Here is a 23,863-nt window from a genome sequence, read left to right as displayed (position 1 = left end):
TGTGCACAGACAATCAATGTATTCCTTTACAGGATATTCTACCCCAGTAACAAAAGATTTAATAGATTTCGTCTGCATCATTGTAGGGCAAATTTTGCATTTTTGCACATCTGTGATTACCTATGATTCCCAAATAGAATGATTAAATCTGGTAACGAAGTAAAGGGTATCTCTTTTATCTTTCTTTTTTTCTTCGATATTGACAATACCCCCCATAAGAAATGCAGAATTTATGTCAGGCCCCAATGATAGGGGTAGATCAGATAGCCCCTTTCTAATCTGCTTTTTATATTTTTTGTTCAATAAAGTTTTTCTCTTCATTTTTGAGGCCCTTTCAAAAGCACCAACAACAAGCTGTTCGTCATACCCCTTCTGTTTAAATCTCTCAATTAATAGTAGGGATTGTTCTTGAAATATGTTATCATCGCCACAATTGCGCCTAATGCGCAAAAATTGGCTGAACGGAATGTTAGTAATACACTTCCACTCATGTCCACTACTGGGATGCAAGTAGGATTTGACGTTGGTGCTTTTGAAAAAGGTTTTGGTTTGGATTTTACCTTCATCAACATAGATGGTAAAATCTAAAAAATTGATTTTTCCCCACTGATCTCACTGGTGAATCTGAGGTTAAGGTCATTTCTGTTTATGGTATCCACAAAGGCCTGGAATGAGACGTCATCACCATCCCAGACCATCAAAATGCCATCGATGTATCTCCTTCAAAGCTTGAGCTGTGGGGGAGACACATCAAGTCCCCATATGTTCAAAGACTCCCACCACCCCATATAGAGGTTAGCGAAAGAAGGAGCAAACTGTGTACCCATAGCTGTCCCACAAAGTTGTAAATAAAATAGTTGATTAAATAAAAAATAGTTGTGGGTTAGAATGAAGTGAATGGATTGGTGAATAAACTGGCGTTGTGAGTAAGGAAGAGTGCCGTGCAATGCCAAATAGTGATCTACAGCGTGAAGCCCCCGCTGGTGTGGAATACTAGTGTACAGTGCCTGAAAATCTAGTGGCTAACTTGTAAGTGTCTTGCCAAACAAAGTCTTGAAATAATGTTAGAACAGAGGTAGTATCAAATAAGTAAGAAGGAAGTGTGGAAACTAGTAGTTGTAGAAAGTGGTCAACATATTGGGAAAGATTAGCAGTGAGTGAATCAATACCTGAAATGATAGGGCACCCCGGTGGGTTAGTTAGAGATTTGTTTATTTTAGGTAAGTGGTAAAGAATTGGGATGGTGGGAGCCAAACGACAAAGAAAATTAAACTCTGGAGTGGCGAGGACACGTGCAGCCCTTGCTTCACTCAACATCAACCTCAGATCCACCAGGTATTCTGCAGTGGGATTCTTATCAAATTTACAATAAGACAGATGGTCTGATAGTAACCTAGCAGCTTCTCCACAGTAATCCACCCTGTCTTGAAGCACTATACCGCCTCCTTTGTCCGCTTCACGAATGATAATGTTATTACTAGATTGGAGATTTTTTAGGGCTTTTTTCTCCACTGGAGTAAGGTTGTTATTAGTATTAGTTTTCAAAACACCCTTAGTGCCAAGATCATAGAAATCCTTCTCAACCAGTTTGTTAAATATTTCAATGTGGTGACCCCTTGAGTGATAAGGGTAGAACACAGACTTAGGTTTGTAAGAGGAATGTATAATTGGTAGATCTTCATTAGGATCTACACATCCCTCATCTGCTAGACTCATTAGGTCAACATTGGCTCCTTGTTCGTTAATAGAAAGGAAATCCACAGATGGATTGGCATAATATTCCATTGTTGGTCTATCAGAGTCACCAATGAAATGTCTACCCAAAGTCAATTTTCTAATAAATTGTGGTAAATCTCATATAATTTAAAAGAATCCACTCTACTCGTTGGAGCAAAGGATAAACCTTTGCTCAATACTCCCAATAGTGGAATATCTACACTGAGAGAGGAAAGGTTAAATATGCCATTTGAAATTAATGTTGCATTATCTTGGTTACTTTTTTGGACAGATGTATCTCTTCCTCTTCCCCCTCACTTTCCTCTCCTGAATCCTGTCTTTTTCTTACTAGTGGATTCTGTTGTTCTAAGGGGGGTAGGTGATTGGGATCCCATGTTAATTTTAGTTGCCACTTCTTCTCCAGCCTGGCTAAAAAATCATCACTATCACCCTTATTTTGGACAGTTAATAGTGGAGCAAATTGGTTTTGGAGAGGGATTGGTTCAATTGTTCAAGGATGCTATGGATTGGGGTTCTTTTTTGGTTGTTGCTGTTGTGTTTGATATCTCCCCTGATCATGGGGTTGGTATCCCTGTTTATGATAGTTCTTATGTTTTTTTCCATGGTGCCAATTTCCATTTGTATTGGCTCCATTACCCCAAGTGGGTCTATATTCATTCCTCCTATCTTGTTGTTTAGGTGTATATCCACTATGTTCATATTGGAAGAAATGTTGGTGTTTTTTCGGAGGATATCTCCGTGGGGTTCTAGCTTGATCTCTCTGTTTATCTGGTATACCATCTTTTTGTTGTGTGGTAACCAAACCTTGATCAGGCCTAACAAGTAAATGTGGTGTCTGGGGAATCTCTACATTTTTCCTTTTCATTTTCAACTTCGTTACTTATTGGTATTTTATCCCAGGACCTTTGTTGGTTTAATGCAGGCCTGCACAACTCCAGTCCTCTAGGGCCGCAAACAGGCCAGATTTTCAGGATATCCCTACTTCAGCACAGCTGGCTCAATTAGTGGCTCAGTCATACTGAGCCACTAATTGAGCCAGCTGTGCTGAAGTAGGGATATCCTGAAAACCTGGCCTGTTTGCGGCCCTCGAGGACTGGAGTTTTGCAGGCCTGGTTTAATGCATAATCCTGCTTGTCCCTGAGGAATTTCTTATTTTTAATAATCATAATACTACTTTCAAGTTTCCTCAGTTTGGAATTTAGATCCTTAGAGAGTTGGGGTAGTTCATCTAAGCAAGGTATCTGTAAAATCTCATTCTTAATAAGATTAATTTTCGTATCCAACTCATTCAGTTCCTTTTTTCTTTCTAGAATTAATAATTTCATTAACACTTTTATGAACAATGATCTAAGACCTTATCCCATTCATTAACAAATTCCTTATTCGCCAAACCATAGGTAGAAGATTTAAGAATCCTTAAACCTCTAGGGATACGGTTACAATCAATATATTCCTCTACTGTAATAATGCCATATCCCACCAGGACCGAATCTCTTTCTCCATAAATTTATGTAGATTGTTAATCTATGTGGAGAGATTCGAACTCTCATCCTGAGTGGGAGAGGCATTGGCAAACATTTTTTACGTTTATGTTATTGTTGTTATTTGTACTGTATTGTCATGTATATTTTTTGTTACTGTTGCAGCCTTATCAGTCATTCAATATATTATTTACCAGTGAATCTGGTCATTTTATTTTATACATTTTCCTATTATTGTTATTTAATTAATACATTAGTGTATTAAATATATGTTGTATGTGTATATGGACATACAGTACATACATATGCCTATATGGACATATATACATATATTTTTGATTTTCTTGATTATGTTTTTAAGCTTACAGCACCTCCCCCACCTTTTTTCATCCTTGGATATTCCACTAAGGGGTTAATCCTTCCTTATGTTGCCTTGCAATTAACCTATGGGCGGGTACCAGAGGCCTATTTAATGACTGATTTGGTAGTAAACTCTATGCCACCTGACGAAGCTCTGTATTGAGTGACACTAGTAGTGGGTTTACTACTGAGTGTCCACCTGTGAGACTGTCTTTTGGAGTTGCCTATATTCCTGTATGAAGTTGACCTAGGTGTTATTTACACCATTATTGGCCATGCATGAGAATTTTCTAACACTTACCTTGCACTGGTAATCCGGAGGTCTGCACACATCACTGTGTCTACAGCGCAGACCCGGAAGCGGGAGGAAGAGAGGCGGTGAGACGCGGAACAGCTGCTGCTCCCAGCGCGCGGGAGCATTTGTCTCAATGGCTGCTAACTCACCCTGCAGAGAGGAAGACTTTGTGCTACACTTCAGGATAGTGGAACTCCTAAGCGGTCCAGCTTGACACAATTTGTTGGAAGTATTTGTACGCTGTAAGAGGAATTACTTTGATTTTACTTCTATAATATATCCTTTTTTACCCCAGTGCGCTTTGTGCATCTTTTTGTGTATCTGGTGGCATAGTCGACTTTCACCAGAATAAACCCTTTGCAGAGGGTCCTAAAGGTTCAACCAGGTCTACCCCAACTCTCTCAAAGGGGCTGAGACTAAGGGTAGAGGAATCAAGGGGGCTGTTTTTGTCCCTTCTGGCTGGTTAGCTGTCATTCATGAGATACCTGTGATATAGTGATAGTGACAAAGGCGCTAAACACGGAAACTGATCACTAACAATAAAGTGACAATTAATTTAACCAACCGATAGTGTTGATAGTGATAAATGAATGTGCAAATGACGTGTTAAATAAATAAATAAAGGTTGTAACTCCCTGCTCGAACCCTTCTGGCAGGGCCTGTCTTCACTGGTCCCCAAATGGTAGAAATGCTTTCTCACAACCCACGGGGAGCATGAAGGGAGACAAAACAACAAGACACAGCGATCTAGTGATGAGTGAAATAGCTCAATTGTAATCTTGGCTCCTATGTGCAGGATTTCAGTGTTAATCGGGCAACATCAGATAGCTTGGATCATATGTAATCTTCTGAGTTCGACGTGGTGTTATTCTCTAATTCCAACGAGATGATAGGATGCAAAAATAGAAGATATACCCATATTGCAGATCAATCGTATAAAAGGTAAATTTATATCAAATTCAAAAATGCACACTTACAATAAAATGATATAAAATCAGCATGAATCACTAATGTGACAATATGAGATCGACTCATGCCGTGGCTCACTCCTCCCCGCCTCCGTTGAGCATCTGGTGTATTCTGGAGATACTTCCGCATTCGGCTATCTGCCTCCCGATCACTCCCTGGGGCTCTACTCCGTCGCGGTCTCCAGAGCATCGCGTCACTTCCGGTTTGGCTTCTGGGATGGGCAGTCACTCTGCACTTCGTCTGTTCTTCTCTGGGCCGTCCTACTCATCCAAGCTATCTGATGTTGCCCGATTAACACTGAAATCCTGTGAGTAGGCTGCACATAGGAGAAGGGAGACCAAAAAGCGCACCAGCACAAACGGAGCAGGAAGAAACCAGAACAAAAAAATGATTAAAAGGGCACTTTAATGTGGCAAAAGACCCATCCAATGCATTTCGAACGTCGCAGCGTTCTTTTTTTTTTTATTTTTTTATTTTTATTTTTTCTTTCTTTTTGAGCATTTGAGCGCTTCAGCTATTTTCCATATTGCACATAGGAGCCAAGATTACAATTGAGCTATTTCACTCATCACTATTGTCTGCATTCAGGACATACCTAACATAACTTGGCGATATCATTATGCCTCCCTAGTCAATAGGAATGTGATGAAATACGTCCATAGGTTTTGTCTCTACCGAGGTGACCACCCCAAGGGAGAGTATGGACTGGGGTGAACACAGCGTTAACAAACACCTTAGAGACCAAGATTTGCCTGGTGACCTCCCCTGTTTGTATATGCTTGTTCACCCTATATAGAATATCTTTTAACATTTTGAAATGAGGAAATACCTTCACACCTGGGCATCCAATACATTGTCATTCATTTTAACCACCTTTTCATACTGTCCATCAAGGATTGGGTCTTCCCTCTGCCTCTGGCAAAAATCAGAAAGACAGCTTGGGTAAATCTCCAGACCCTGTCTTTCACTCCTTCTGATCATTCCTAGTCATTACTTGTGACATGCATATCTGTATTATTACATAGTCACAGATTTTTTTAACCAGTCCTGTTTGTCACAGCATCTTTGCTTCTGAGATTTTGCAACCCGGTGTCTACTGGGAAATATTTCAGCAGAGAAGGGAAAGAGTTCCCGGGCTTCTCCTGTATCGGAGTAGGCGACTCCGACTGGGAAGGAGCCAGTAAACTGGAGAAATGGGGCCAATCTCGGCTAACTAAGCAAGACTGGACAGGGAGCCAAGGGGCATCTCTTTTTAGCACACTTTGGGACATATTTTGATTTTTGAAACCGCGCGCACTCAATATATATTTGTTATTTAATTAAGCCCTTTGGTATATATATGATGTGGTGGGTGTTGGGGTTTGAGCATGCTGGGAAAGTGTGTGTTAATTTAATACACAGTTTGCAAGCTGTCCCACGCTTCACCTTCGCAAAGGTCCCTCAAATGAGTCACAAACAGCACATAATTATTATTTGTCATCATAACTCTATGCCCAGGACATACTTGAAAACAAGAGGTAACTCTCAATGTATATAGTTATGGGGCATAAGTCCCAAAAACAGTGCTCAATCTCGTTCAGAACTTCAGTAGATAATAAAGTCCTTAGATTGTAGAGGAATCAGCCTATGACCATAACTATGTATTGGACCCAGTGCTTTGTGCATAAATCCACAATGATGTTATCACATATAACAAAGAACATGAATAAGGGTTAACGTACCGTTACTTTGTAGGATTGCGCACTACATGACCCTTGTGTTGCTGCACTGTTACCGGTCATCAAGTCTCACCGAGGAGAGACATGCAATACTCACATATGGCTGTTCCCCTTGATGCGTGCATCCACGCTTGGTGTGCAATGTTACAGTAGAAGAGATCCGAAGATTCCAGCGGTGCACAGTTTGATTATGATTATGATCATGAACCATGATTATGGTTATCCTTGGGAGTTGCTTAGATGTGATATGGCCTGTGATACCCAAGGAGGTTGCGCACGGCCTTTCATTATACTAGCCAGTACTCAATCCACACGAGCAGCCATCAGATAGGGATAGACAAGGAACCAATGAGGTCCCTCACTGATCGTGGTTGCGCTTACACACGCAGCGCTATGACGTAAGGGGGAGTGATTTAACCCATGAGAGTCAATAGCGCACATAGGAGTATGCAGGGAAGTTTGTAGCTAGTGTTTATTGCGGTCACTTAGTAACGTGACAGCGTGTGTTGTCAGAGGGATATGGCGCATGGCTAATTAGCATGCACGACACCTTCCAACACGCGCGCACACTCAGCTGATAGGCATAGACCATCATCCAATGAGGCTCTTTACCGGCGATTTTCGCGCCAAAATACACAGCGCGATGACGCATGGGTGGGAGGGGTTTACAGTATAAGACAGGGGCTAATGCAGACGCGAATCAGCTCTATGATTAAGGACCACGCAGGTCCAAAACGCGTCAGAGTGTGTCCCCCATACCACATGTTTTTTCAATAAATCTTTATTTTTAACCTACACCTTGCTGGTCTCCCATTTCTACAAGCTGTGCACCGCTGGAATCTTCGGATCTCTTCTACTGTAACTCTCAATGTATTACTTCCTGGTAATTTTTTTTTTATAAAACAATAAAAGAAATAAGTGGGCACGTGACTTAGCTATGCAAACAGGGTTAATACACACGGCTACTCTAGCCAATTCACCTTCCAACCTGTGCAAGTGTAACTCGTGCTGTAGCTCACCACAAACGAGGCGCGACCGCGGGGCTGGGGTAGGGAATTGTATAGAACGCCAACCACAACCGCGAGGGCACGTCTAGAGTGTAGGATAGTCATGCAGGCCGGATCAGGGTAACAGAAGACAGCGTAATTGAGGTACTTGCCGGATCTCAGAGTATAGAGCAGCGGATCGTTGGGGTACGTAGCCAGGGTCAGGGTTGGAGAGCGTAGAGTAGTCATGGAGCCAAGCCAGGGTCAGTGCAGGAGAGAGCAGCGTTGTCGTGGTTCCAAAGCCAGGGTCAGTGCAGGAGAGAGTAGCGTTGTCGTGGTTCCAAAGCCAGGGTCAGTGCAGGAGAGAGTAGTGTAGTTGTATCCAAAGCCAAGGTCAATGCAGGAGAGTATCACAGAGTAGTATTCAGGCAGGGTCAGGCAGCAGAGTTCAGGCAGACAGGAACTAGGTGATGAGTGCAGCGTCACACAAACAGAGGTTATGCTCGGCAATGACTGGGAGCTCTGAGAGCATATTTATACGACCTCCCACCAATGGGAAACAACCAGGAAGCAGGAGTGCGGTACAGGATAGGCTGCTGGATCATGCAAGTGTGTCCTATTACTCAGCCAATAGCTACTGCATCAGAATGTGCGTGCACCTTGCGCAACACGTAGGCAAACCGGTCACGCACCGTCATCGCGCGCGCCAACACGGGGGCGGAGACCAGAGGCGGGACCCGTGGAGAAAAAAGCGGAGCGAGGAGTGCAACTGCGCTGTGTAACAGTGACGTCAGGATAAAACATAAAATAGAAATACCTATACAGTACATTATTGAAATGCCATAGGTTTTCTCCCAGAGAGGTCACTGACGCAGGAAGATGAGATATCACGTGTTTGGTCTAAACACACCTCTTTTGAAATCTGATTTTCATAATTCTTGCTAAGACTTATATCCCATCTCTTTCCCATTGAAACAACATAAGCCCACCCCATTGTAAATCAGCTCAGAGACTGACAGTTTTGTGACAGAGAAAAAAAAACCTTACAAACGACGTTTAGATCCTGCCTCAATATATAACCACACTCATAACTTTTCTTCTGTAATACTTACACACATGTGGGCTACATTAACAGATTTGGGTGCTCATCACGGTATCAACGAAACTAATTACGACTGTCTTAATCCTAAATTTGAGCGACAAATGGATATCTAGTTGAATACTTTCTTAGCCATGCCCCCTGAACATTGCAGAACCCTCCAGAGAATGTCTTTGAAGCTAGCTCTAAAAGGCTCTTATTTATAAAGTTGTCAAAAAAAAGCCATATTTTATTCCCATCTCTGGTGGAACAACTACCCTTATCTTGAGACTCTATCAGCTCCATGCAACCCATTTGGTACTTTTAGTGGGCCATACATGATAGGTCCCCCAATTAAGTTTCCTTTGAAAACCAGCATAGACCCCTGACAAGACATAAACCCCATACATTGTATTTTTAACCCCAACTTGTACCTTCATTAACCCCTGAAGCACCAGATGGCTTGAAATACATATCTCATGATATTATCATGACAGATGCCAACTTGTATCTGTATCATGCTGTAACTCTCTAACTCTTTTCAACTGGTGACCCTTGGGTCAAATACGGGACTTTGAGTCATCCTTGGACTGGCTGCTTTGGTCAATTTCATTGTAGTTGATGCAATAGCTACAGTAAGTTGAAAATAAAGACTATACAATGCTAACATCTCAGTATAAATAAAACGCAATAAACTTGCAAAAATTAGAAAAAGTAAAACATAAATAAATGGTACATTATCCAAGTGGCATTCTCCCAATGTCACTGTGCAATACTATAGAAATTTGAAGGGACATGTTAAGAGAAAAAATAAACAACCAATTAGGCTCTCATATATAAATATAATTAAATTGATTTAAATTGGACAAACTTAAGCCAATAATATTATAATAGAAGAAATCATGGATCAGGTTTCTAGGCAAAAACAGACTCGCTGGTTCAGGCCAAACAGCCATGTATTAAGAATATGTATAAATGGCTGCTTTTTTGCCCAAAATATCAAGTGTCAGTTTGGTATATCTTTTTAAATTGTAGATCTATTTTTTCATATATCTTTTCTATGCATTGTTTGTTGACTTTTTATACAGTATGTATTGATGCACGGTTTATAAAAAAATTTTTTTATAGTAATATTGGCTTATTTTTGTCAAATTTAAATAAATCTAATTATATTTTATGAGAACTTAATTGGTTGTTTATTTTTTCTCTTGAAACATGTCCCTTCAAATTTCCCCCCAAACACTCACTCACACCACTCACTCTTCTCTCTCACTCCCCTTCCTCACTTTTCTCCTTCTCTATCATTGCCCCACTCTTAGACTCCTCCCCCTATCTCACATTCCAATGTGGCCTAATAGGGGGCTGTGACCCGGACATTTAAACTGCAGAGAGATACCAGCCGCACCTACAAATGTGTATATCTCAGGAAGCAGGGGGTCCCAGGGCTGAAATGAATGGGGTTCAGCTCTGGAGACTCCATGTTTCAAACCTATTTGTAAAAAAATGTATCACCAACTCAAGGCTGGCATTAGCCCTGTTTTTCCAATGTATGTATTGGGCAATATACATATAGGCAAGATAAACTAAACCAACCTGAAATAGATAATAGATAATAGATAATAGAAATGGAAGCTGCCCTCTCCTATGGTGGCCTTTCCTTCTCCCACACTCCGCGCACTGATGGCAGGGGTGGAGGCGTGTGCCTCCTGCTCTCCTCTCTCTGTCGTTACCGAACTCTTCCTATTCCTCCCTCTCTTGCTTTTCCCTCCTTTGAGGCTCACACTGTCAAGATTTTCTCTCCTCTCCCTGTTCATGTGGCGGTCATCTATCGCCCACCTACCTCTACTCATCCCCCTTCTGCCTTTCTCTCTCACTTTGAATCCTGGCTCTCTTTCTTCCTCTCCTCAGACTCCCCTGTTCTTCTCCTTGGGGACTTCAATTGCCACATTGATGACCCCTCTCCCCCTTGGGCTTCCCGCTTTCTTTCTCTAACCTCTTCTTTTGGCCTTCAACAGTGGACTGCAGCCAGCACCCACAAGGATGGCCACTACTTAGACCTGGTTTTCACTAAGAACTTCTCTCTCTCCGATTTCTCCATTTCCCCTTTTCCTCTCTCTGACCATCATCTCATCTCATTCTCTCTATCTCGCTTCTCCCCTTCTCCACCTCCATCTACACCCCGGTTCTGCAGAAACCTGCGCTCTATTCACTTACCTGACTTTGAGTCCACTTTACGCTCCTCCCTCTCCTCTCTCAGCTCTGCTACAGACCCCGACAACCTGGTCAGGAACTACAACTCTGTCTTGTCCTCCTCTCTTGATCTACATGCCCCACTTTCTCTCTGCCGCACTCGCCCTTCTAACCCTAGACCCTGGCTAAATTCCCACACACGCATGCTGCGTTCCTCCACTCGTTCCTCTGAACGCCTCTGGAGGAAGTCTCACACTCTCGCAGACTTCCTTCACTACAAATTTATGCTATCCTGTTTCAACTCTGCCCTCTCGCAAGCTAAACAAGCCTACTTTTCTGCACTAATCAACATGCACAAGTCTAACCCACGCCGACTGTTCTCTGTCTTTGATACTCTACTCAAACCACCCTCAGCTGCCTCTCCTTCCTCCATCTCCGCTCAGGACTTTGCTGACTATTTTAAGGAAAAGGTGGAATCCATACGTCAGAACATCCCCTCTGTTTCTTCTTCCCATCCTACACCTCTTCCTAACTCTCCTCCTTCCTTCCTTGACTCTTTTTCCACTGTCTCAGAGGAGGATGTGTCGCTGTTGATCGCCACTTCTCCCTCTACCACTTGCCCTCTTGACCCCATTCCCTCCCATTTCCTAAAACCTCTTGCTCCTACTATAATCCCTACGCTCACACACATTTTTAACTCCTCCCTCTGCTCTGGAACCTTTCCATCCTCCTTCAAACATGCAACAGTCATACCATTACTCAAAAACACCAAGCTTGACCCTAGCTGTCTTTCTAACTATCGACCTGTCTCCCTCCTGCCTTTTGCCTCTAAACTCCTTGAACGTCTTGTATTCTCTCGCTTGCTCCATTTTCTCAACACCTATTCTCTCCTAGACCCTCTACAATCTGGCTTCCGCACTGCTCACTCCACGGAAACAGCCCTCACTAAAATAACTGACGACCTCCATGCTGCCAAAGACAGAGGTCATTACACTCTGCTCATATTACTCGACCTCTCTGCAGCATTTGACACCGTGGACCACCCTCTTCTCCTTCACATTCTCCATACTCTTGGTATTCGGAACAAAGCTCTATCCTGGATCTCATCCTACCTCTCCCATCGTACTTTCAGTGTCTCTTCTGCTAACACCTCCTCCCCCTCTATTGATCTCTCTGTGGGGGTACCCCAGGGCTCTGTCCTGGGACCTCTTCTCTTTTCTCTGTACACTCTCTCTCTAGGTGACCTAATAACATCTTTTGGGTTTAAATATCACCTCTATGCTGACGACACACAAATATACTTTTCAACACCTGACCTTACACCTGCTATACAGACCAAAGTTTCTGAATGTCTCTCTGCTATATCATCCTGGATGGCCCTCCGTCGCCTTAAACTCAACATGGCTAAAACAGAGCTCCTCATACTTCCTCCCAAACCTGGCCCTACTACCTCCTTCCACATTACTGTTGGAACTACGATCATCCACCCAGTAGCCCAAGCACGCTGCCTAGGGGTCACACTCGACTCCTCTCTCACATTCGCCCCTCACATTCAAAACATTTCTAAAATTTGTCACTTTTTCCTCCGCAATATAACAAAGATACGCCCTTTCCTCTGTTGCTCGACTGCTAAAACTCTGACTCAGGCCCTCATTCTCTCCCGTCTTGATTACTGTAACCTCCTGCTGTCCGGCCTTCCTGCCTCTCACCTGTCTCCCTTACAATCTATCCTAAATGCTGCTGCCAGAATCACTCTACTCTTTCCTAGATCTGTCTCAGCATCTCCCCTCCTGAAATCCCTCTCCTGGCTTCCAATCAAATCCCGCATCTCACACTCCATTCTTCTCCTCACTTTTAAAGCTTTACACACTTCTGCCCCTCCTTACATCTCAGCCCTAATTTCTCGCTATGCACCATCCCGACTCTTGCGTTCTGCTCAAGGATGTCTTCTTTCTACCCCCTTTTTATCTAAAGCCCTCTCCCGCCTTAAACCTTTTTCACTGACTGCCCCACACCTCTGGAATGCCCTTCCCCTCAGTACCCGACTAGCACCCTCTCTATCCACCTTTAAGACCCACCTTAAGACCCACTTGCTTAAAGAAGCATACGAATAGCACTGTGAACATTCTGAACACATGATACATAAAGCTTGGCCCCCTGCAGACGCACTTACCAGAACTCCCTCCTACTGTCTCTGTACGTTCTCCCTACCTACCAATTAGATTGTAAGCTCCTCGGGGCAGGGACTCCTCTTCCTTAATGTTATGTTTGTCTAAAGCACTTATTCCCATGATCTGTTATTTATATTATCTGTTATTTATTCGATTACCACATGTATTACTACTGTGAAGCGCTATGTACATTAATGGCGCTATATAAATAAAGACATACAATACAATACAAAATAGAAATGAAAATACATTACAGTAAATATTAACCCCTTAATAGCCCACGGGTCACCAAAAAAGGCTACAAAGGCGTTAATATAAAACATAAAAGTACACTACCTACCCCCTTGGCCACTTTAGTGGGTTGTAGGTTTTAAAATTGTGTATAAGTTAAGGGTGGAGCCACCCACTGGTGTTTTGGTTTTGTTCTAAAACTATTTTTTTTGCGTTTTGGTTTTGCCAGAACTTGATTGATTTTGATTTTGGATTTACAAAGAATTATGAAAACATTTTTAGAAATTTGGACAAACTTTTTCGAACGTCAAACTTTTTACAAAAGTGTTTAGTGTACAGGGCTTCCACACTTACCTAAAAACACACCTTATTAAGGGCACCTTTCAATAAAACTTCTTTTAATGCCAGACCACTGTTTGTATATATATATATATATATATATATATATATATATATATATATATATATATAGGTTATGGTGGGTAAAAAAAAGTGACAAAAACCCTCCACAGTAAAGCATAAAGCAACTGTAAATATTCATTTGCATGTCTTAGGCCGAGTCCATAGAAGGACAGGCTGCGCTGAGCCGTGCAGACGCTCAGCGCTGAGCCCCTGCATCCTCAATGAGGATGCCTTGAGAGGGGGCTCACGCGAGCGTCCGCAGGCGTGCTGAGGCTTTGGAATTTTCAGCCAACAGCCAAGCTCTTTTTCAGCGCGCTGTCGGCTGAAAACATCCAATCAGCCTGAAGCAGCGTCAATGTCACGGCGCCGTGACGTCGGTGCCGTGACGTTGACGTCAGTGCGTCGCAGGCGATTGGCTCAGTGACGTCACTGCCCCGACTCCAACCACCTCCTCCTCGGCTCCCTTCGCGCACGCTGGCTCGCCTGCAAGTCCATGCAATCACGCAGACTTCAGCAGGCGAGCCTCAGCGTCAGCGCGCCTCCGCTCTGATCAAGCCTCTATGGCCCCGGCCTTAGACAGGTCTGCAACCCTGTCTTTCACAATTATCACCCAGCACACAGCACTTCCACTGCAGCAAGGGATTCTGGGAAATTACATGCAAATGAGCACACAGTGCTACCTTTTATCTCAAGCTCACATTACATGAGCAACCCTTAGCCAATGCATGCTGCTTTAGACACAGCTTTTAAGCAAGGGCTTGGGAGATGCAAAGCCAGTAAACACACTCACAGACATGTTTCAACCTTGATGGGTATCATCAGTATATGACTGAAATAATGTTTGTGTGTGTATTTGTGCCCCCTCTCATTGGCCTGCGGGGTGGCCAGACGTCACAGTAGGGCATTACAGTCACACCACCCACACCCGGCCTCCGCGTCTAACCTAAACCCGCCACCCCTCACACCCTACAGCACGCCACCACACCTCTGTTACGCTGGTGCTGCACGCAGACCAGACTCGTCCCTTATACTGAGGTGGGGATGTATATGTGCACGGACCCGCAGCAGAAGGAGCGTGTCCGGAGTGTGGTATTTTGGCATTGCCAGGCCAGGTGGGAATAGGTGTAGAAATACTTGCCGGTACCGATAAGGAAGAGATGTAGTCGTTGCCGTTAGCCCAGGTCAGGGAGAGAGAAGATCCAGGAGGTCGAGGTCCAAGCTGTGGTCGAGGGACGAGAGAAGCAGCAAGGTCAAGTGGGAGGCGGGGTCCAGAGCCAGAGAGGGAAGTCCCGAAGCTGGGTCGCAACCTGAATAAATGAAGAGCAAAGGGAGAGCCAGAATAGACATCCGCAAGTAGAGACTATGTCGAGCAATGTGAGAGAGGCAAGACAGGTACTATATATTGCGGCTGACCAATAGGGAACGGAGGCAGTCCTGGAGGAACACGAGGAGCTGTCCTGGATTGGTTCCTATGATAGGCAGCCAGGTGGGGAGCTTTAGGGTTAAGTAGCAGCCTGTGTGAGAATTGGGGGCGTGGTTTCACTGCTAGTGCAGTGAATAAATTATACTTGCCGGCGCGCGCTCTGTAAAGTCGGAGCGCGCGCGCCCGGGACTAGAGGGGGCCACCAGAGCACCAAGAGTCCGCGGGGCGGTGTTGGTCCATCGGGAACGAGGGGGGCACCCCCGCACAGTGGGAGCAGGTTGGGAGAGATGAGGGAGCCATCTCACGGCAGCGGGGGCACTCGGAGGTAAGGAGGGGTCGCGCTGTGAGCGCTGCGAGCCCCGCACGAGCGCCGCTCCCACATCACCTGCCGCCGCACTGCCTCCCGACTCACTGCCTCTTAAAGAAGCAATTCCAGCTGCATGTTTTAAAAAAAAAAAAAATGTTTTTTAAAGTGTTAGAACCAAGGTTTCCTCCGGAGTTGAACAGCATTAATTTTAGCTCCAGGTTCTCCACTGTGGTTTCTGAGTGGAAGTTACTGGTGTCTATGGAGGGGAAACTAAATTGCCGTTCAAAGATGTCCATTGCGGATTCCTATTGGACGGCCATTTAAATCCCAGGAAGTAATGCTGCTAACTTGACGAGTAAGTACTGTACTGTATATTGATAACGTTGGAGCAGGGGGGACCACCTCCAATTGTAATTCCTGTTAAAAATAATAATTGCATATATACATTTTCAGTGGGATTTCTGCTTTAAAGAGGGTAGTCTTTCCGGTATACATCACGAAGAGCGAGAACCTGTAAACACACTTGAGATACCTGAGAAATTATCACTAATGGCCGTTATAGCTAACACAATGCTGTTTACGGGTGAAAACAGGACTTAACATAAAGTTATTGGCCTTTGAAGGTGCACGTTAAGGCATTAACTTAGGTTAATCTTGCGTTGTCACTTAACGGAGCTCTGTAGATCTGGCCCCATGAAGCATAAGCTATGAGTTCAAGAAGTGTTTGCAAGTCAACTCCCCAAGGCAGGATTTAATTTCCCCTCAAATTTCTTCAGTACAATTTTGTCTGTGACCAAAGGCCCAGATTCACTAATCCTTGTTAGCCTATGTGAAAAATAGTGTTATCAAAAATGGCACCTAAACCAAAATAAAGTGCAGTTCTTATGTATCGGTATCCCCCCTCCCCCCAATCGCAGTTGGGGCCATTACAGGGTGTACGTGGTGCATACCTGCTGGTAACAAGAGGACTGAGTCATCCGCGATGACTTTGGGACACAGGAACATGCTTCTGGGGTCCGTACCCCAGATAATACTTAGCAGTGCCACGCCTCCATCTGCCGTAGGCGCCAGGTAATATGGAGGTGATCTCCCACGGTAGAATCTGTACTCTTCCCCCAGTTAGATCACACACCAGGCCGGTGGTATATTGCGAACAGGAAAGGTTTATTACTACAGTCTTTGCAGTAATACACAGCTACGCAGCAGTCGTCTGCCGGTTACAGTCTCTTGGCTCATAGCTATCACTGGAGATGGTCCCTGGACCGTCACTACAGGCCAAGGGCACCTGCAGCCGTCCTAGCTCTTCCCCACCTCCCTCCCTGCTCTTCCCCACCTCCCTCCCTTCCCCGCAGGGAAGAGCAAATGGGTAGGCCCCAATCTCAGGCTCCCAGATATGTGACCTTACTCAGGGAAAGGAACAACCTCCAAATTTATAGCGGCCCTGCCCTTAAGTACAGCCAGAAGGCGGGCACCCTGTTGTCCCAGCTACAACAGGATGTGCCACCCTCTGCTGTCACTCATGTGCAGTACAAAAGGTGAAGGGGAAAACCCCATACCAACTACTGGCAAGCCTGTAAATACCAGGGTTTACTGCCAGCCCATTGGGAAGAATAGTAGCCAGGGGATACCCTGCTACACTTATAATAATATTAACAGTGTTGATCAAAAAAGAGATTTGATCAGAAAGGTAACCCTCTATATACAGCACTCTAAACCTGTATAGTATTTAATTATGGACATAAAGGGTTGTCCAACAATTAGTGCTATCAGAATCACCGTAGAAGTCAAAAACAATAAAATTTTATTACGTCTTAATTGACTTTAAAAACACAGATGCAATATTAAAAATCCCCATATAAACGTGGCTATAGTGGATATTGATACCAAATAAGTATTGGAGATCAAGCTATATTTTTGCAGTATCCAGTCATCCAGACCTATAGGTATATAGTATGAAAACTGCTGAGAGGGCTTATGTTTGTATCAGAGACAGCTACTCCTGTATAAGTGATAGATTCACAAACAATGTTGCAACAGGTGCTGTCTTGGATCCCCTTTAACAAGGGTGTAGCTAGCCTTTAATTGGCTCTTTTGTTTGTAAAGAGAGATCCAGCAATGTGTCTTTATATAGGTAGTTGGGACATTGTATATACTCAGAATGTTATGTTATACAATTGTGTGCCCGTATAGTCATACACATGTAGCAGTAGAGTGGTTTTTATGTATCATAGAGCCCCAAAATCTTGTTTGCTGGCTGTGTGTATTAACCACTAGCAGTATCTGTTTCCACTGCTATTGCAAAGGACACCGCCGTGATGTACACACTACCGGAAATTAGATGCTCTATTCAAAACATCACATAGATAGTACTGTGTAACGGTAAACGGGTAATGTCATAAGCCAACATAATAATACATAGATGTACCCAGAGTCTGCAGCAAACAGTTTTGAGTGTTGCAGATAATGAATCGTTTCTGGTGTGAATTAAGCACTAGTAGTATATGTTGCCACTGTTGTTGCAAAGAATACAGCCGTGATATGCACACTTTTAGTGCAGACTGATATAAAATAATTTATCTATAGATGAATAAAGATGATGCACTCACATAGTGTCAAGTAATAAAAGCATATGTGAACATAAAACGAGTGCAGCCGGCTAGGATCCCTGACGTTCTCAACGCTCCTCTCCTCAGCTGTGCTTGCATCTCGTCTCGGCTCATGCACATCCGGGTTGAATCCCTGGATGATGGCCAGGAGAACAGACAACATTGTGTTCAGCGTCCTACACAGTGATGCAATTTCCACTCTACGCGTTTCACCAGCTCACCGGTTTCATCAGGAGTCGTGAGATGATTCTTGGCCGGTCCTTGTGCTGTGAGACTTACGTGTCCACCGGATATGTGGTCGGCGCATCATAAGTGTCGTTTTGGTGCCATACAGCCATGGCCCTCCCTCACACCTCCTCATTGTGGGGCCAAGCGGTCCCTAGAGGCAGATTTCCTGCTCTATGCTCATTAGAGGAGCATATTAAAAACATGGAGGTATCATTTTAATTTGGTTTAATGGTTAAATAACCAGTTGTTCCTTATTGCTGCTTCCTAAATCTCTATTATGTCAGCTTCTAATACTTCTCCTGAGTATAGGGTGGAGTCAGAGTCACCTGAACAGGTGGCCAGCTATATCATAACGTACATATATTCGTCATCACCTATGAATGGTAATTAATCCACTCAAATATAATGCTCACTGTTTACTAAGTGGGATAGACCATTTAAGCGTTACGTTTGGATGTGACTCTAAATGGCTACATTTTTATTTCTTGTTCAACACTCATTGCAAGGACAGTTTCTGATGAATAACGTTATTGATATAACTTGCAGCATGAATGTATAACATATTTTGCAAGCACACAGCTGCCTGTCGATATGTCCTTCTTTTCTTAGATGTCCTGACTATTTTTTATTATTTATTTTTCTTTTGTAAAATTAAACATTCATTTTTTTTTCAACTTAACATCTGTATCTACTGCTTATTGCAGTAAAATCAACTGTATTTATTTTCAATTACCAGTTTATTTTATTGCCGAACACTTGTGCTTTTCAGCCATTCAGAAACAACAGCATTATACACGTTACAAAACAAGAGCGAAAAATCTCAACATACATTCTAAAATAGTTTTTTTTATTAGGTTTAAAGTAACATTTTTTAATAAAGGTAAAGACCGATGATAATGCCAATTTCTTATGAGTTGTTGAAATTATATTTCTTCTGAATGTAAACCTCTCCAAAAGGTTACCTCTGAGCGCTGAACTAGAGAATGAATTATTCATCTCCAAGGAATTATATTTGCATTAACATTTCCAGTGCCTTCATAACCAGTGCATATAAAAAAGAAAAAACATATATCCAATAGTGCAATATGTTTTGATCTTTAAAGGGTTAAATCTTCCCAATCCCGCTAGGAATTTTACTCACAAATATCTTTCTCAGCAATGCTTCAGATCAAGGAACATGTGTAGACGAAATCTTCATAAGGTAAGTAGAAACCAAACATAGCATAGACTGATATGGCACTTTTATATAAGAAAGAATAATTGAAATACACTCACATGGTGAGGGGACCACCTACTTCACGAGTTACTGGCCCCGATATGGGGTGCGGGTATCCCAGCCATGTTTTAACTCTCCCGCGTCACAGGCCACGTGATTGGGGGATTTAAACACAGGGATACCGGCACACCTTAATGGGGCCTTTAACTCGGGAAGTAGGGGGTCCCCGAGACTGAAATCAACTCTGTTCAGCTCGGAAGACCCCCTGCTCCCACACACTAGTATCAAACACCCCACCCCAAAGAAAAAATCATTACCGTAGCAGTTAGCCGCTAAGGTAATGAAGCTGCTTACATTTTATTTTTGTTAATAGTGTGCGTGAGCAGGGTGTCTCCTGAGCTGAACCACATTGATTTCAGACTCGGGAACCCCCTGCTTCCAAAGATACAGGCCCCGGTATGGGGTGTCGGTATCCCCGCAATGTTAAAATACTCTGGTCACGTGACGCAGAGGATTTTAACATTGTGGGGATACAGGGCCCTGTATCTCGGGAAGCAGGGGGTCGCCGAGGCTGAAATCAACTTGGTTCAGCTCAGGGGACCCCCTGCTCATGCACACTATTAATAAAAATAACATTTAAGCAGCTTCATTACATTAGCGGCTAACCGCTAAGGCAATTAAGGGGTTAAGGCAGACTACCAGGTTTATTTGGGGTGAGTGAAGGAAGTAATAGCCTAAGGGTGGGTGGTAAATCCAACCGGGCAGGTTGTGGGAGGGGTTAACTCCTTCATTACCTTAGCGGTAGTAACCACTATGGTAATGAAATGGTGAACCCCTCCCACTACCCTCTTCACTCAATCCCTCTACCCACAACAAACATTAAAATACCTACTACCCACTGTACCAATACACAACCCATCCCCTGTACCTCCAACAACCCCCCTAACACATTCAGTATAGTAATTGGCAAAATACTATTATCCAGATATGGATAATAGTGCATTTCCCCATTTTAAATAAAACATCAGCCAGCATAAAGTAAATAAAACTTGCACTTACCCCTGCCAGGATGAACGCTGTCCTCATCCTCATCACCGTCCTTGTCCTCCGTTATCAGCAACAGTACAAGTACAATAAAAAAATACAATATAATGACCCCTAACCCCTTAATCACCTTAGTGAGAAACCACTATAGTAATTAAGGGGTTAACCCACCCACTACCCACCCGGGAGGCCTAACCGCCCACCCATAGCCCACTACCCCCACTACCCATTGATTGGCACACTATTAAAGCATGCCCATATAAATATGGGCATGCTTTAACACTGTAACAATAAATGGTCAAGCTAAAAAAAAAAAACAGGCCCGAAATAGTATTACATAGAAAAAGCCCCATTACAAATGCCCAAAAAAATTTGATTGGCACAGCTGCCACTATGAGTAAAATTACTATTATCCAGATATGGATAATAGTGCGAGATACAGGTCCCAGTATGGGGTGTCAGTTTCCACCTGCAGGATTTAAATCCCCCAGTCACGTGACGCAGAGGATTTTAACATTGCGGGGATACCGGCACCCCATACCGGGGCCTGTATCTCGGGAAGCAGGGGGTCCACGTGGCTGAAATCAATGCGGTTCAGCTCCGGAGACCCTCTGCTACAATACTATATGATTAAAATAAAATAAAATCCCTGCAATCACCTGTTAGAGGCGCGCAGGTAGAGTGACTGATTTAGTCAGACAGGTGAAGCCCGGTAAGATTCACACAGCAGGAACACCCGCTGTGTTATTCCAATATGCCATTAGTCTGGCCGCTGGAACCTCGCGAGAAGCTGGAGGTTATCGTGCACAACACCTAGCTGCTACTGTACAATCAGGCAAAATCTCTATGGAGTCTCATATAAAAGAATGATTATAAAGATAGAATGGCATGGCCTCTGGGTGATCTTTGGCACGTCACTTACCAGAATCCTGGTCTGCAGTTTAACCACTGCAGGAGATGACAATGGAGTGAAAGAAGACTCGTACGTACTCTATCTTTGCTGCTGCACTAAAAGGGTCATTTTCAAGGTCAGTTCCCTGTAGTAGGAACACTTCACCAAATGTATCAATAAAAAGGATTCCCATACAAATAAACAAAAATAAATTGAATTGGCTGCAGTTTTGCAGCCTGAAGACCTTAACGGAACATTTCCTCCAACTCCTCCTCTCCCCCCTTTAATTTTCACACGATGGGAACCTGAGGGTTCCTTGGGAAAAACATAATGGCTACCAAGTCTCAGGCCAATAGGAAGCTGCAACATCACGGAAAAGTGATCCAATGTCTATTCAGGTGTTGTTAAAATGCAGGTGGTGCTCAGGGTCTCCTATTTACCTTGTTTCTCAGGGTGCTGGCATTCATGCATGGCTGGTATGGTAAGCATTAGAAGAAAATATAGGGGGTGCCAGGAACTTTCTTTTACTTTATTTGCAGGAACACATATATAACTTCTTCCGTGTGGTACTCATGCCACATCCCCCAAAGAGGCACATTATTTCCCTTTGTCACTGTATGTGGCAGTTCAATGACTGGATGATGGCTGTTCCCACCTCACTGGAATCCTCAGGCAGGGTGCCCTCTTGCATGAAGCATTCACCCTCTCAGTTCTGACAGAACCAAGGAGATTCCTACCCCCTAGTAATTCTAAGGTGATACTACAAGGCCCTTGCTTAAGGAACCTCTTTTGGAGTACCCGTCCATTCCCTCTTGTGGGTGGGACAAGCCTCAGGGCTATATATAGGGGCCCTAGTATTTTGGAGTGCCACTTTCCCTAAACCAGAAAATAACAAAGGGGGTCTTGATACTAACACACATAGTTACAGTCTCAGAAGACTTACACTATTTACATTAAGATCCCCCATCTTGGTCTCCTCCTGGGATCTGAACTAGAACTTTCCATCCCCACTATATATACTCCAAAGTATCTAGTCACTATGACTACTAAGGGAGTGGTTTGGATTCTACAAAGTAACATTACTTGATCAAAATCACTAGGCACCTTCTAGAAGGTGGGTGTGACTAGGTTCGGCCTTGTCATCCTGATCCATGATTTGATGGCTAGAGACAATAAAATAGTAACTACCAATACAATTAACCCTCTAAGGCCCTTAAGTAAAGAAGTATTCCTACAGGGGGGGCTACATATCCATATATTACTAGGGAAACGCTATATTTTATACTACGTTGTTGGATGAGCGATTAAACCTAATAGGACAAAGATTCATAACATGAAATGAAGCACGGGCAAAAAAACATTTCAAATAACATACATTTTTGGCTTTTGTCATTAAATTGCCCTATAATTCTCAAACTTCAGTTAAAACGGTAATGTTTGGCAAATTTATTCTCACACTATTCTGTTGTACTATACAAGCTGATAAATAAGCATAATTTCCACCGACAGTCGAGGCACAAGGAACAAAGTTGCCTAGAAAGGCGGCTGTTGTCTGTCACAGCGATCAAGCACTGTCTTGAAGTAAAAAAATGTAAATACTGAATATCACTTCAACTCGCACATTATTGCAACTTGAAAAGAAATGTGTTTAATAAACTATCAAACTGCAAAATGTTCCATGTAACAATCTCATTCGCAACAAACTGTCCAAAAATTGAAAAACTAAAAACACTCATTCTCAAGACGGCTATGATGTATGAACAGTTATACTGTACAATAAAAAAATAGAAATTGGGCACACGAGTGGACTTGGGAAGAAAGTTATTCAAATATATATACATAATTACAAGCAATAATTAACATTTCGGTCCCCATATGGACCTTTTTCAAGATAGAAAGCAGTGATAGCTCTGTGCTAACTACTGTACAGTATACCCACCAGAGAAACATGTAAGGGGGAGGGGGCTGGAAAAATGGTGCCAAGAGCCCAAGTGCAACTGTTGATAGACAATTATCCTAACAGCGTTGTGCTACCTGTGATACAACAATAGTTACTATACATAATTAAACATATCTCACCTGAATACAATACATTTAAATCATAGTAAGGTAAAAAGAGCAGTGTCAATACTATATACGAAACGGAGTGTAAATACACTGTTAAATCAATTCAATATCCTGTCCAGGCCCCTTGATGACATAGATGACTGAATACGGTCCTCTAGCCTCCTCGTCATTATGTAGAGACCCATATTCAGGCATCTACATCATGCAGGAGGCTAGGACAAACCGGCGGCAGCTCCTTACCTTCAGAGCTGCTGGGGACAGCACACAGGGATGGAGACAGCCGCACAGCTCATCTAAAAGGTCAATATTGGTTTCCTGATGGCCCAACAGGATTAACGCTGCTGGGTCACATGCTTCTCTAGCGACCCCATAGAGTTAATCCTCCCTGGCAGCTTTCTGTTTTCGGGGCCGAGATCACGCTCATCTGCGGTGTCGTCCAACGGCCGCACGCGATCACGGCAC

General features: G+C 43.4%; 1 protein-coding gene and 1 long non-coding RNA gene across 6 annotated transcripts in view; one reads left to right on the top strand and one right to left on the bottom strand.

Annotated features, from left to right (window-relative positions):
- The window catches only part of EPM2A (EPM2A glucan phosphatase, laforin), a 201,334-nt gene that overhangs the window by 20,311 nt on the left and 157,160 nt on the right, over nt 1-23,863 (top strand). The gene's annotated exons all lie outside the window — the stretch shown is intronic.
- Nucleotides 4,029-18,197, bottom strand: LOC142493101 (uncharacterized). The gene is made up of 4 exons (XR_012800978.1): nt 17,955-18,197; nt 14,763-14,925; nt 5,672-5,757; nt 4,029-4,113 (listed from the first exon to the last, which is right to left on the bottom strand). It is a non-coding gene; the product is annotated as an uncharacterized LOC142493101 (long non-coding RNA).

Source organism: Ascaphus truei, chromosome 4, assembly GCF_040206685.1.
Source record: "Ascaphus truei isolate aAscTru1 chromosome 4, aAscTru1.hap1, whole genome shotgun sequence".
Taxonomy (NCBI): Eukaryota; Metazoa; Chordata; class Amphibia; order Anura; family Ascaphidae; genus Ascaphus; species Ascaphus truei.
Note: the sequence above shows the minus strand (reverse complement) of the source record. Positions and strands in the feature narration are given on the sequence as shown.